Source organism: Agelaius phoeniceus, chromosome 2, assembly GCF_051311805.1.
Source record: "Agelaius phoeniceus isolate bAgePho1 chromosome 2, bAgePho1.hap1, whole genome shotgun sequence".
NCBI classification, from domain to species: domain Eukaryota; kingdom Metazoa; phylum Chordata; class Aves; order Passeriformes; family Icteridae; genus Agelaius; species Agelaius phoeniceus.
In genome coordinates this window covers 12,690,899-12,705,468 of record NC_135266.1, presented here as the reverse complement: position 1 = coordinate 12,705,468, position 14,570 = coordinate 12,690,899, and the positions used below count along the sequence as shown (strand labels likewise).

At 34.6% G+C, this 14,570-nt stretch overlaps 1 long non-coding RNA gene across 1 annotated transcript in view; it reads left to right on the top strand.

Annotated features, from left to right (window-relative positions):
- Nucleotides 1-14,235, top strand: part of LOC143693446 (uncharacterized) — a 121,998-nt gene extending 107,763 nt beyond the window's left edge. The window contains exon 3 of the long non-coding RNA XR_013181141.1: nucleotides 12,940-14,235. This is a non-coding gene — a long non-coding RNA (uncharacterized LOC143693446). The remainder of the gene's footprint in view (nucleotides 1-12,939) is intronic.
- The last annotated feature ends 335 nt before the right edge of the window (nucleotides 14,236-14,570 follow it).

Sequence of the window (14,570 nt, the reverse complement as noted above, 5' to 3'; positions counted from 1 at the left end):
GAAACACTAAGAGAGTTATAGTTACAGAATTACCAAAAAATGAAATAACAGACTTTTACTTACATCAGTTCCTCTGAAATGGTCACTGTTATTGTTTTTACTGAAGAAAGCTTTATGCTCATATATATAAATATGTAAATATTTTTTTTATTGTTTCATATCTCTACTGGAATCTCTGTGGTAGTAACTACCATGGTATCTGACTCTATCACATTTAATAACAGATATATCAATTACTACTTTCAATGAAAATCCTGAAAATCAAGAAAATTTCCCATTAAAAAAAAATATTTTTGTAAAATGTTTTTTGAACAAAATAATTGTTTATTAAAAACAATTGGTAACTACATTTTTCCTGAAAAATAATGCTGAGAAAGAAAGCACTTTCAGACTTCAGATTCTCGACACATAATCTAAAAAAAAAAAAAAATCTATATATGAAAAATTAAAAGGGTTAAAAAAATGAAATTTTAAAAAATCCCAACTGGGTCTAGGGTGGTTCTCCTTTCACTTTCACTCAGAATCACAGAAGAAGTTCTGGTAACAGCAAAATTGATTTCCAGGTAAATCTGAATGGAGACTTTATTTTGCTACTGTTTTTAATTCTGAATGCTGACCTCAGTAAGAATAACAGTTACTCCTAGCAGCAGTTTCAAGTGGTGCTTTTCCAGGAGTGAAAGCCTTACACTCTTAACCAATGACACATGACACACCTTATTGAAAGACATTTCTTTTTTGTTTGCTTGCTTTCAGCATTTTAACACTCCACATCTCTGACGTTTATGTTGACTTTAGTTCTGCCATGTATTGTCAGAGGAAGACAAACTGTTGAAGTAGAAGATAGATTTCTTCCTCAGATAAGGAGAAAAAAGAGAAAGTAAGAGCAGAAAGATGAAATGCAGAATTTGCATTTGAATGTTTAATATTTGACAAATCAAAATCACCTTTTTCTTGACTTCTGCCATTTACCTTCATTTTCTTTGAAATGATTGGTAGAATCATTTAATACAACTTAATTTATTTGCTTTGGAAAAAAGGACAAACAACAACAAAAAAAAAAGGAATAAACCACATTCTTTTACTAAAAAAAAAAAGAAAAGCCATTCCAATTTATGCCAATTTATTATGCTTTAATACTTTCCCAGCATTTTAATCTCTGTTATACTTTATGGAAACTAGCACATCTCTACATTTCCTTCTGAGTGACTGAGTCAATTACAATTTCTCTGCTGACCTCACTTGTGAAAGCTGTAACATTCTTTCCTAGTGATCACTCTTGTGGGATAAAGAACTTCAATTAAAAATCAAGAGCAGAGGGACAAAATAGCAAACACAAACTTTGATGACTAAAGAATTCAAGCTGAAAGGTTTAGAATTTCACAGTCATTTAGAACAGTTTTGGTTCTGTCATAAAACAATTGCTCAGTAAATTTGAAACTATTTTTCTCTTAATATGGATCACATAATAGGTTAGTTGTGGTTTATTTCCTCTTTCTATTTCAAAATGACATTTTTAAAAACATTTGCATATTTTGAAAACAAATGTCATGCTCCCTCTCTGTCACTTTCTCTCTTTTTCTGTCACAATAAATATTTTATAATCACACAAGATATTATTGTATTTCCTGGTGTGTTACTGTCACTGCTGGAGTTATTTTCATTTGTCCTTATAAACTCTGCTTGCAAAGTCAAAACAACTGAGAAAAACACTTATTAATACTGCATCATCTTTACCATTTTTAGTATGAAACTAATTTAGTATGAAACATATTTTTAAAGTTTGATTAAGAATCAATCTAATTACTCATGGTAGGATTGTTCACTTAAAGTGGTTATTTTTGAGCCAATGTGTGAAAGTTCCATTTTCTAGCCTAGGGCTGCCACACATATCTGCCTGAAGCCAGAAAGCAGGACACTTACTTATGCCTTAGTTATTTCAAGATTGATAGTTCATCCATTTATGTAAAAAAACTGGAAAGAAGAAAATTCTGTTTTCATTTTGGGTTGGTCCTACCAAGAAGTGGCTTCTGAGAAATCAAAATGCCACCAAGTAACACCAATATAATGGTGTTACAGCTGACTGGTATGAATAATAGCATTTTTAAAATGTTATTTCCAGAAGGCTAATATTTCACAACTAATTTACCCAGGAGTTCATGTTGTAACAAAGTGAACTCTAAAATCCATTCTACAAGTGGAAACACACCAGTGATTTCCAGGAGTGGTAGGTCAGCCACCACCCTTCATGGTAATTCCTTGACCAAGTAATGACTTTTGTACGCATTCTTCTTGCACATAAAAAATAACAGTTTAGATTTCTAAACAACAGCAGGACTTTTTTCTACCTGTGTTCCATGTCTCCATGTCAAGGAAATGTCTCCTTTGTTCCATATTCAAATTTAATTTGGGATACTATGGAGCATTACAATCCTCTCTGTACTGTGAAAACATTATACTTCTCTCTCTTTAACAGGCATAAAAAGAAAATAAAATGCTAGCATTATTGTTACTGTAGCCAACGTGCACCTCACCTGTTTCCCTAAAATTTCTCTAGTTTATTGAGTAGTTCAAAGACTTTCAATTCAGTTTAATTATTGCCTTGGAATGGCTACCTAGAGCAGAGGCTAGACAGAGTTAAAGTAGATATTTATTAAAGGCCTTCAATAGATTCACCTGGGCAGTGCAAAAGCCTCACAAGGGCTACCCCCAAGATGGGCAATGGTCATGAGTTTTTCAGACAGATAAGAGTTTGGTCTATTTTCATATCAGGGGTTAATTGTCCAATTACAGCTTCAGGTAATGAAGTCATATTCCCACAGTTTGCTTTTCCCCCCATTCACTTTTGTTTGTACTTTTCAGGGCCTGAGGCTGAGGATGTCCTTGGTTCTCAGGCTTAGAAGGGTTGTTTAGTCTGACCAAACTGTGAAGAGAGTTTACTAACACTCTCTGTGGGGTTCAGAGTTATACACTAATGCAGTACAGGATCTGAAAAATATCTAAGCTAAAAACTTAAGGCATCATTATCAAATTTTAGGTTTGTAGTAAAACATCATAACCCCTGTATTACATGTTTGTGATCTCTTGTCCCTCCAATTCTTTTAATACCAACCACAGGAAAATAAATTATAAAATAGCATATATGTGTCTGCCCTGCACTTTAGCAAGTAGGCTACCACAAAACCACCACTAACAAGTACTTTTGTGATTATATTGATCTATATCAAGCTATTACAAATTAATATGGCAATTATATAGTCTCAATCAATATTATCCAGTAATGAACAACAGCAAAACCAAGGAGATGTAGACATTTCTACAACAGCAAAACCCAGAAGGTAGACCACAGGTTACTACAAACTTATAATTTGTGAATCCACCTTATTACCAATATGACAGCACACATCCTCATGTGTGTGCAGCATGGGAAGTTCCCAGAGACAAAGGCTCAAATTTGGAGAAAAAAATTTAATCCGCGTTCAAATCATTGATATCAACATGAAATTGAACATCACCACTTTTGACAGTCAATATATGCTGTTAATTTTTATTTTACGCTTGTCATGATGTTTTTTATTCTTTAGGCCCATTTTATATTCCCAGATTATTTCCATCTTTTCAGAGTACAAGTTGTCATTACAATTCCTTGATTTTGCACTTTTAGTGGTATCTGAGGGAATCTCTGGTTTCTAGGTTACCCAGCTGTGCTTCAGAGAGGCCAGCTGTACTTTTCAAGTTTCCAGCTCTCAGGCCTAGTCCTGGGCTCACAGCTTCCAGGTTGGGAGACAACTTCTCTGTCACTGTTTTTCAGTTTACAGTTCCTTCTGTCCAGTACATTTGTCCTTCCAACAGGCCAAATTTAAGGCTGTTTACATCCATTTACTTTACATATTTAGTGACACCTTCCTATAAGTACATAATTGACCTTCAGTTCAACATTTTAATTAGCATTTTTCACTTCGATGACCTAACAAGCAACCTTAGAAAGTCTTGGCAAATAGTGTAAAAACCTATTATTTGAAAATGTAGACCCAAATTTGGTTTCTAAGCATTATAGATTATGGTTTTTTTCATACTGAAATCTAATTTTTAAAATAAAGCATTTTAAAACATATTCTAAGAGTTTTTTATACCTTGTTGTGCAAAAGAGTAATGTGATTCATTCAGTGTATTTCTTCCTTGTATTTGAAGGGTAGGAGGTTGATTACTTGTTTAATGGATCTTCAATCATTCTGCATAGAAAACTTGAAGACATGTTCAGTTTGTTGCTATATTAATGTCTTTCAAGTGCATCTACTGCTTGTTCTGCATACACCTCCTCCCCATTCCTTTCAACAAAATTCTGGGTAAACAGGAATTGTTGAGTATATAAAGCTTGTAGCATATTAAAAGTAAAACGTCTTTCACTGGATGTGAGTGAAAAGGTTCCTCAGAATACCTGAATAATAAATTTTCTATATCCTATATTCTCTTATATGTGCATGACAGCTTTTAACTTCAAGTTTTGGTGGAACAATGACTCATGCCAATGATTGATCTATATTCTCCTTTAACATGTGTTAATGATAAGAAATGTGGTAAGTACCAACACAAAATGTTACCCTTCTATATCTAATTAGATGAGAGGAAAAATAGGTTGGGATTATAGCCACAGCCAGAAAAAATTTGCATTTGGGGCAGGGAAAAAAAGCTGTCTGGATTAGCAGCTGGGTTAGGATGAGGGAAAGCCTCTACTTTTAAATGTCTACACCTTTCAGCAGCTGAGGTTTTATGAGGGCTGTTTGTACCATAAGTGGTAGCTTGTCTCCAAACAGCATGAATGGTTGAAATGTTTTTGTTATGAACAGAGCTCAGAGAAGCAGGCTGCCAGACTTTCCATGCTCAAGGATTTTCAATTATGAAGTCAAGAAAGATGCTGGAATGTCTACTGATGTCTACTGATACACCTGCACCAGGTTCACCTCAAAGACCATGAAGCTGGGACAATGTAAAGTCAGACAAGGACAGTAGGAAGAGCACACCACAATTAGAGACAATTAATCAATCCTGTGAATTAGAAAGAACAAGAACTTGAATTTAGCTCTCATAAGGGAGTGATCTTACCATTTTAAGCTATTGCTCTCTTGAATTCCTGTCCAGGTTTGACCAGAAATCCTATTCCTGTAGAGAAAACACTCCTATTAGGAGCGTCAAGCAGACGTGCTTGTTGTCAGCAGCTTTCTTTTGAAAAGACAACACAATCTTAAAAAGAGACATTTCTGTTTTCAAATATCAATAAACTCCCTGCAACTTTCCCCCAAACAAAAAGGAGCATGCAAAATTACAGAGAATGAATGCTCAAGATGGCAGTGTGGTTTTCTTTTCTGAAGAATTTTTCCCCCAGTAGTCACAGAGAATGATGTGGAACATATTTCTCACAAGGTCTACCTGATAATTATACTGCATCCATAACAGTACACACCAATGGTATTGCATTATTCAAATGAAAAGCACATTTCTTGTCTTGCAGAGTACTAGCATTTATTTAAAAATACTATTATTTGAATTATTTATCTCCTGTTGTTATGCTTCATCCTTATTAGTCCACAGAAATAAATCCAAGGACTGTCAGCGACAGTAGCAACACAGCAGCTGAAGAACGAGGAGGTTCATTTTTGATTCAAAAGTATCATGTCAAACTACTGAATCAATGGGGAAAAAAGTCCATGTTTTCATTAATGTCCCTGTTGAACAGAAGGTACCTTGGAACTGAAATTATCTGGCTAGAATTTGACATAAACCTGTGAGTAGACATTTCATTCAGGATTTAAGATCACTAACTAATCTTTTTCCTGCTGAGTCTGGCCCTAATCTTGTATTCTAGGGATGATGAGGAAGACTTCTACTCTGCATGTCCTCTCTGGGCAAGTTTTCTTACACTCTGTAGTTGCCTGAGAAGTTAATAGCATGTTGTGCTCTGTCCCAGAGCCGATGCAGAAATTTAACTCTTAGTCCCCTGGATCAGAATCCTATCTGCAGTAATTCAGCACATTTTAATTGCACTTTAAAAGCAACATTTTATGAGTTATTGATCCAGCACGGTATAGCTAGGTGTCAAGAAACAGTGTTCACATAGAATTAGCCTCTTTGTGCTACACATTGGCAGTCTGAGCTAAAGAGATTTATTTATTCTTCTTTTCTATAATACATTTTGCTCTCTGACATTTTCACATGTGGACTTTACACTGAGAAACTTCAGCTAGCCCACTGACAGAGAATTTTGCAAGCTTTGATTTCTGCCTGCTATGAAGTAAATAATAAGGTCATAACCGGATTCTTATCAGTCTCTTTCTTTTCTTAAGAGATAAAAAACCCACACATTTCCTATCTCATTCATAAAATATATATATTGGAAATTCCCACAAAAGTTATCAAAAATATTCTTGCATTTGCAGAAAGAAAAAGACAAAGAAAGCAAAACCTAGCAATGGAAGTAGCATGAAAGAACAATGAACACTTTCTCTGATATTTTGCCCTTTAGAGTTACCTGAATAAAAACTAAGCAAAACTTCGAAATTTTATTTCTGTAGTTGATACTTGTTTAATTAGAGCATGAATTCCAAAATGGCTGGAGATGACAGTGAGACCATAAGATGTGTTATTTCATGATATAGTTAGGGATAATTACAAATTTTGTTCCCTTAAAGTTGATTCTGCCCTGGAAGAAGACTGAGAATGGCATTTTTGTTGCATCTGCCATGTAATTATGGCTACAACAAATTGCTTGTTTTATGGGTGATGCTTTTAAAAGCTATTTCTACCAATTTAGACAACATTTCTGAAAACTAGATGTTTTTAATAAGAGCTAGAAATGCTCTAAATGAGAAAGATTCATCTATATTAGTATTTTGTCTTGTATCAAATGTACTATTTAAAGCAAATCACTTGGATTTTACACTCATTTTAGTACACATCACAGAGTAGGCTCAGAATGCACTACTTGGATTTCCTTGGGATGCTAGTAAATCAGATGTTTTCCAACAGCCCATATAGAGCAGCTCCACTACTCCTATCTATCAGAAGAGAAGTAGAAACAGTAGTAGTAAAACACTCTGTAATTCTGATAACATGAATTTCATGTCATTAGCACTAATATTTTGTTCTTCAGACAGTTTTATTGGTTGGCACTAATTTTCCTCATTGCCAGATCTGAAGTAAAGCAGACATGCAATTTCTTAATGGACCAGTCTAACTTCAAGGGAAGAATAATTGTATCTTTTATATGAATACATGTAAGTTTTAGCTATGACCATGTCCCAGAAACACAATGGGAAATGCTGATCACTTATTTTTTTCTCTTTATCAGAAATTTGTATATTTGAGTAATAGAGTACTTTGAAATATCTCCCCAGGTTCACTCCAGTGGACTAGCCCCCTTTCATATAATGAAGCAACATTCTTTCCCAAAAAGAACCCAAACCAAAAAAAACGAAACGTTCCATGCTGATTATGTGTATAAGCATTTTTTTCTTTTTTCTTTTTTTGGAGAAGGGAAAGGGTTGTGTTGGATTGAGTTGGTCTGGGTTTTTTGTTTGCCTTTCGTTTTTTGGTAATTTTTATTTTCTTGATTTTTATTCTGATTGCTCCATGAATATTCTGTTCTCTCTTTTTTTTTTTTATGAAAAGTCACCAGTCACTGTCAAAAACTGACATGTCTTTATTTTTAAAAATACTATTGCTGAGTCCTTTATACTGCTGAGCACAAATGCATCCATCCTTTTGTGCAAACCTTTTATTACTCACACAGTTTCATACAAAGCCTGGCTAATCCTATAATGTATCTTCTAGTGCTTAATCTAACCTTCTCAAGTTGTAAAAATAATAGTGTTTACTTCTTTTGTAGAATGACACTTGAAACAGTTTGTTATCCTTAAGAATTTAGGTTTTCACAAATACCTATTTTGTTATTACTTACAAGACATAGAGGTCTATTTTTCAGTAATCAAATTCTATTCACACAGAACTGACTTTGAAGTGTTTGACAGAAAGATAATTGTAAGGCTTTGGCCCACTTGACACCTTGCAGTAATCTGGGCTCTTTTTTTTTTGAGGCTGTACTTAATCCAGTCAAAATCCTCTTTGTGTTTTTCAAAATCAAGAAAGAAACATGGAGAAGTCTTTCTCAGGTTTTTCATCACTCAGAGAATGAGGTTTTCTTCTCAGTAAAAGAGAAGCAATAGCAGATTACTAGCACAAATGGAAGAATGCTTGAAGAAATGTCTTTTCATCAAAATATGCTGAGGATAAAATACTGAGCTTTGAAAACATGATCCTCAACATGGTTTAAGAGAAAAAGTGTCTGAGGCCCAAATCAAAATCCCTATGTCACTTCTCATGAAAGAACTGAGTGAAAACACTGGGGTTTAGTTATTTGTTTTTATTAATCTGGAAGTGTACACTTCAAAAATATTCCATTTTATGAAATATAGCAAAGTTATTTTGTGTTACTTTGGTTTATTTTGGGGGGAGGGCAGGGATCAAAACAAACCAAAATATAAAAAAGCTTCAAAACACAAAAACTTCACACTTTCTTGAAATGGTGAAAGGAAACACAGTTTTCATTCTCTTGCCAGTTCTAATATATGTAATTTATTTAGTGATGTTTTTGATCACAAATGAATTTTCCATATAAGGATTAGACCATTGGATACATTTAGATTGCTATCATTTGTTATTCTGCTCCTTAAAATCAGCCATCCTTCACATTAAAAAAAAAAAAAAAAGACGTTTTAGGAGAAAACCAGAGCCTACAGCTGTCCAAACAAGTACAGCAGAGCAAAGCTGAATAAGGGACTTTAACACAAAGTATGGTTACATTTCCTCTTTCTTTCTGACCTTCAGAAATAAATAAGCATAGTGCTTGAGACAATTGCCCTGTGATGATTTCATCTGTGTAGCAGACATTTAAGGTTGATATTGCAACAGTAACTCAAAAGATTTAACTCTAATATGATACTGCTGATATGTTATTGCTTTTTTTAAGAAAAGGAAAAATGGCATTGCTTGCTAATAAATATACTTAACAATCACTGCAATAGAAACGGTCAGAGTAAATAAAAATGAGATTATCTTTCAACAGATGTAACAACAGACAAACACATAAAACACAGTTCATTGGAGAAAATTGCATTTTCTTCATTGCCAAATCACCTGCAAAACCACAACACATATTATAAAGCAGTTTGTTGTTTTTTTTTTCCTGGGAAAATTATGATAGCTACTTCTTCACCAGCTGTTCGATACCTTCCCTTCTTGCAAATTGATTTAACTACTCATATGGCTAAAGCCTTCCCTTTCCCAAATCTACATATGTAAATGATGAACTTCCCACTCTCAAGTGGCATCTCTATTTACTTATTATTATCTTTATAGCATCCAGAGATTGACACAAAATTGAAGACTCATCTGGATGTGGTTTTGTAGCAATAAAAAGAAAATATTTTTTCTGCTTCAAAGGGCACAGCAACACATGTTGGAAGAACAGAAAGGAATAAAATAGGAGCAGCTATGAACAGGGCATTGCATTGGTTGTGTAATCATGTGCAATTTTGTTGGCTACTTAAACACATGTACATACATATATGTACATATAGATGTATACATATGTATGTATATACATTCATACATATATATGTATGTAGGTATATGTACATATTTCACTCTTTTTATGTGGTAACTATAATTACATATCATTGATAAGGGTCAAGCATGAGCAGAATAATGAGTGGAAATCTCTCTGCAAACAGGATTTCATGCAAAATTCAGTTTGGACTGAGGAGGAAAGATCCAGTGATTCAGGCTGACAGCCTTCACCAGAACATCAATTGTAATAAACATATTTAGTAGACCACATAAACTAACATTAGAAATAGAGTTATGATAGATAATACTCAACAATAAAATAATAGAAGCCAAGTTTGTGTAAACCTGTATCTAAGGTTAGCAGCAAAATGGAAGATATAAGTTAAGAGTACTGTGTCCAGTTCTGGGCTCCTCACTACAGGAAAGGCATTGAGGGGCTGGAGTGAGTGCAGAGCAGGGCAGCAGAGCTGAGGAAGGGTCTGGAGCACAGCTCTGATGAGGAGCAGCTGAGGGAGCTGGGGGTGTTCATCCTGGAGAAAAGGAGGCTCAGGGCAGACCTTATTGCTCTCTCCAACTGCCTGAGAAGAGGCTGTGGAGAGATTGACCTCTCCTTCCAGACAGAGACAGATCAGGGGAAATGGCCTCATGGTAAACCAGTGGAGGTTTAGGTTGGATATATGGAAAAAATTCAACCCTGAAAGAGTGGTTAAGTTTTGGAACAGGCTGCACATGGTGGTGGTGGAGCCACCATCGCTAGAAGTGTTAAAAATGAGTAGATGTGACACTTCATTAGATGGTTTAGTGAATATGGTAATATTCAATCAAAAGTTTGACTTGATGACCTTGGAGGTCTTTTCCAGCCTCAGTGATTCTATCTGGACAGTTGTGAATTGTTCACATGGCTATTATTGTTTACTCCAAATAAAAAAATTCAGCCTGCAGAGTTACTGTCTTCATAGCATTCAAGACTTCTGAAGAGTGTGCGTGAACCAATGGAGCAGGAGCCAAAGAGATGGATTATCAGGGAAAATTATGATGTCAATAAAGACAAAAGGTAGCCTACAAAAATGTAAACTGAGAACTCCTTTTAATAAATACCATCAGTGATTTCTTTTTTCTCAATTTAACTTCCTGAAGAAGTCTCCAGGAGTGGATGTGAAAAGGGAGGGGATGGTTGGGAGGCTTGAGGTTAGGAAGTTAGAGGGTTGGGAGGATTCAAAAGCTGTAGAAGTGATATTGAAAATAATGATCACAACAATATCAGCATTCTCCTAGCATCAGAGAGAAAGACTGGAGGGACGACTTATGTCAGACATGCAAATGAGATACATATATTAATTAATTAGGACTTTCCTTTTATTAATGAAAATAGAATTATGACATACAGTTGCATTAAGGCAGAAACTACTTCTGATGCAGACTATATGAGATTCTCTGCTGTGAGACCAAAGGTTAAGGCTACCTTGTGTGTGTATCCAAGAATGCACACAGGCATGTGTGCTTCTTGAGTGATCCCATCAATACTTTTCCACTCAAATTTAAGAGTTAGAATGCATGCATTGGCATTTACAGCTGACTGGTTGAAATTAACTGAGATAATTCTAATTTTATTTTGTTTAATAACACTTCAGACATGAGTTGGGTGTAAAAAAATTAGTTCAATTTACTTTTACATCTGCACATCCTAGTCCAAAACTGAACACATGAAACAATTGTAATTGGTAGTTTCCCATTCCACTTGGCATAAAAATCTTCTGACAGCTGTATCAGTCAAAAATTATTTATGGAAGATGTCATTTATTGCCAGTTAAGTATTCTAGGCCTTGTAAAATATTTAGAAGAGCACAGTAGATGCACTGCAGCATTCACCCACCAGGTCCCTTTTATTCAAGCATGCAGAGGGAAACTTCCCAAGAATACCTAAGAGAATACCTAAATAAAGAGCACACAAAAATACATAGAGCTAACGAGACAGGAAGCTAAGGATTAATATTGTGTCCCACTGCCAGTGAGATTGCCATGGAGCCTTTGACAGCCAGGAAGACAGCTGGGTGGGAAAGAATTCCCCTTGAGTGCAGAGACTTGGTGATGCTAAACTGCCAACTTTGAATTCTACCTATTTTTTTCTACAATATATTTTATGTCTGTATTTTTCCCCTCAAATCTGTAAGGACCTAAATACCTTCTCAGCAACTGTATGTGTTTATCTTTCTGTGTTTTTCTATTATGCCAGGCTTCAGCCTGCACATCTCACACTCTAACTATAATTTTATCACCAAAACTTAGCCAAGGTCAAAGAGTTATGTGGCATCAAACGAAACCTTTGATCATCAGAGCCTGAATTATGGGGAATACAGATTGCATCAAGGTTTTTTAGACATCCAGAAAATGGATTTTTGCTGAAAACAATATTTTCTTAAAAAAGAAATTTCCTTTTATGATACTCTTTAGTCAATTTTACTCAAATTCCAAGAAAAACTCACTAATTTCCCACTCTTCTCTCTAAGCGGTATCTTTATCTCTCAAAAGCTTACCACATAAATTTGGAGCATTTTAGCAAGAAACAAGTGAAAAAAGTCAGTGTTTTTCTGTAGCTGCAATTTCTTTCTGCCTGATAAAAAACTTATACAATTTCCAATCTTTTCCTCCATTTTTAAATTTTGATAATATATTTTAAATCCATTAAATTCCATCACATTCTGTATTATGATTGGATTTCTGATCTCTTCTACTTTTAATTCTGATTGGTTCAATTCTAAGCAACACATGATGAAAAACATTTAGTCAAACCTGTCCAGCATCAGTTTCCTAAACAGGTTAAAGAGCTTATGGGGTACTTCCAGTTATTTCATCACTTACCTAGACATTTCTGGTCTCTTCCAGCAAAGTTCTGCTTCATTCCAATTTACTTTCCTTTATTTCAAATGCTTTTCCCTGGAGGTTTGTGTTCTACTCTTCAAAAAAAAAAGAAAAATCACCTCTCCCAAAAAACCCCAACAAACCAAAACCAAGAAAACAAACAAAGACAAGAAAAAAAAAAATCACTTCTATGTTCCACGTTCCCTAAATGAAAATATAAAGTTATGTGCACTACTGGGTAAATAAACAAACAAACAAACCAGAAAACCATTTTGATAAAGTAACTTTGGGATATATAGGTGGAATAATGCCAAAGTAGAAATTGTTCTTCACTAAAAAATGAGAAAAAATTATAAAAAGTAATACAAAAAGTATCTATACAGCTTCCTTATCAGTAGCAAGTGGTGAGAAAAGAGAAACAGGAAATAATTACCATGTGGGTCTGTGTGTTTTGCCTTCCAGGTTATGTCAGTAAATGATCTGAAGGAGCAGTTTGTTCCCTCTTGCTGCTTCCCTCCTGCATAGAATTGCATTTCAGCAACAAGTGGACAGTCACAAGGACAACTCATTGAAATATCCCAGGGGAATCTTAAGAAGACTATGACTTCCACAATGACAAGAATCAGAAGCAGTAGAGAAGGAAATGGGACACCTGAAAATTACAATAGAGCAACCAGATCTGATTTGTCAAAGTGAAGAAGAATAATGAACTGCTCTCCATCACTTTTCTAGAAATGTTCTTTCAAATACATAGAGTTTCATAGTCAAAGCATTTGTTCTTTGCTTTAGAAATTTTTTTTAATACTAGTTGTTTGGTAGGGTTTTTTTTTACCAATCATGACATACCATCCTATATCCCAAAAGGTGATTGAAAACAAACAGAAAATTACATAATTAAAGAAGAGCTTTAGTACCTATGCCAGCTGGAATTATACCACTTTCTCATAAGAGGATATTCTTCCATCAATTTCTGTTTCAAAACTAATCTTCAGGATGCCTTGAGCTATGCTTTTAAAATAGTATAAATTATGTCTTGTATCAATACATACACTTTAGGAGTAAAAATGAAATTATACAAATGGGGCACATAATAATATTTTGAATTTATTGAAATTCCAGACTGAGACTTTGAGGGATACTTAGGAATGACTTCATACTGCTTTGTGACCACAAACTGGGATGGAGTGAATTGTGTTAAACCTCACAGTGCCAAATGCCCCAGGAACATCTGGCTATCCTACAGACAGGCCTCTTATATACAGACATGAAAAGTGCATTGCATATACCCTGCATGTCTGCTGCCTTATTTAAATTTAATTCAGTTTCATTAAATTGAATTAAACACAAATTGCTTACTTTATAACTGCTAATTTATAAGTTGGCTTAAGGATGGGATGAAATGGAAGAGGATCTTTGGGAGGAAAGGAAACAGGAGGAAAATCAGAACATTCTACAGGCTTTTTGCTGTTCAAAAATTGGCTGTTGGAGACATAATTGCGTTCTTTTTTTGTATCCTACCTGCAAGAAGAAAAGAAAATATGTTTTATTCAAAGTAATTTCCACAATGCTTTCTAAAAAAATATTTTATCACAAGTATATTTTACAGGTTGGTGTGAGTTAGAATGTATTTCATTCATCAAAAATAAATCTCAAGGGAATACACTTGCCCACTTTATTCTTCTTTTAAAGTTGCATTGTTTTTTTGGTTTTTATTTGGTGGTGTTGGGTTTGAGGTTTTTTTGTTTCTTTTCATATTATTTTGGCATGGTTTATATTGTAAAAACAACATTAAAATTAATCTTATATACTCTCAATTCTTTTTCTTGCACAAAATGCATGGTTAGCACTGTGCAAACTGAGTGTTTCCAGCTCTGTCAGTTCTGTGAAGAATGCAGGTGCATGTAAACAACTCTAAGCTCACTGAAGAGTTAGTGTCTCTCTTCACCTGTGTGTTGGACTGCAGGCTGAATAATGAATGTGCTGTGCTTTATTGTTGTTCCAAAAGTGGTGTTTTGTTAGAGAACTACAAAGGAATTTCAGAGAAAACACATATCTTTGTTACAAGAATTACTAAGTCCATTGATTGCTCAAGT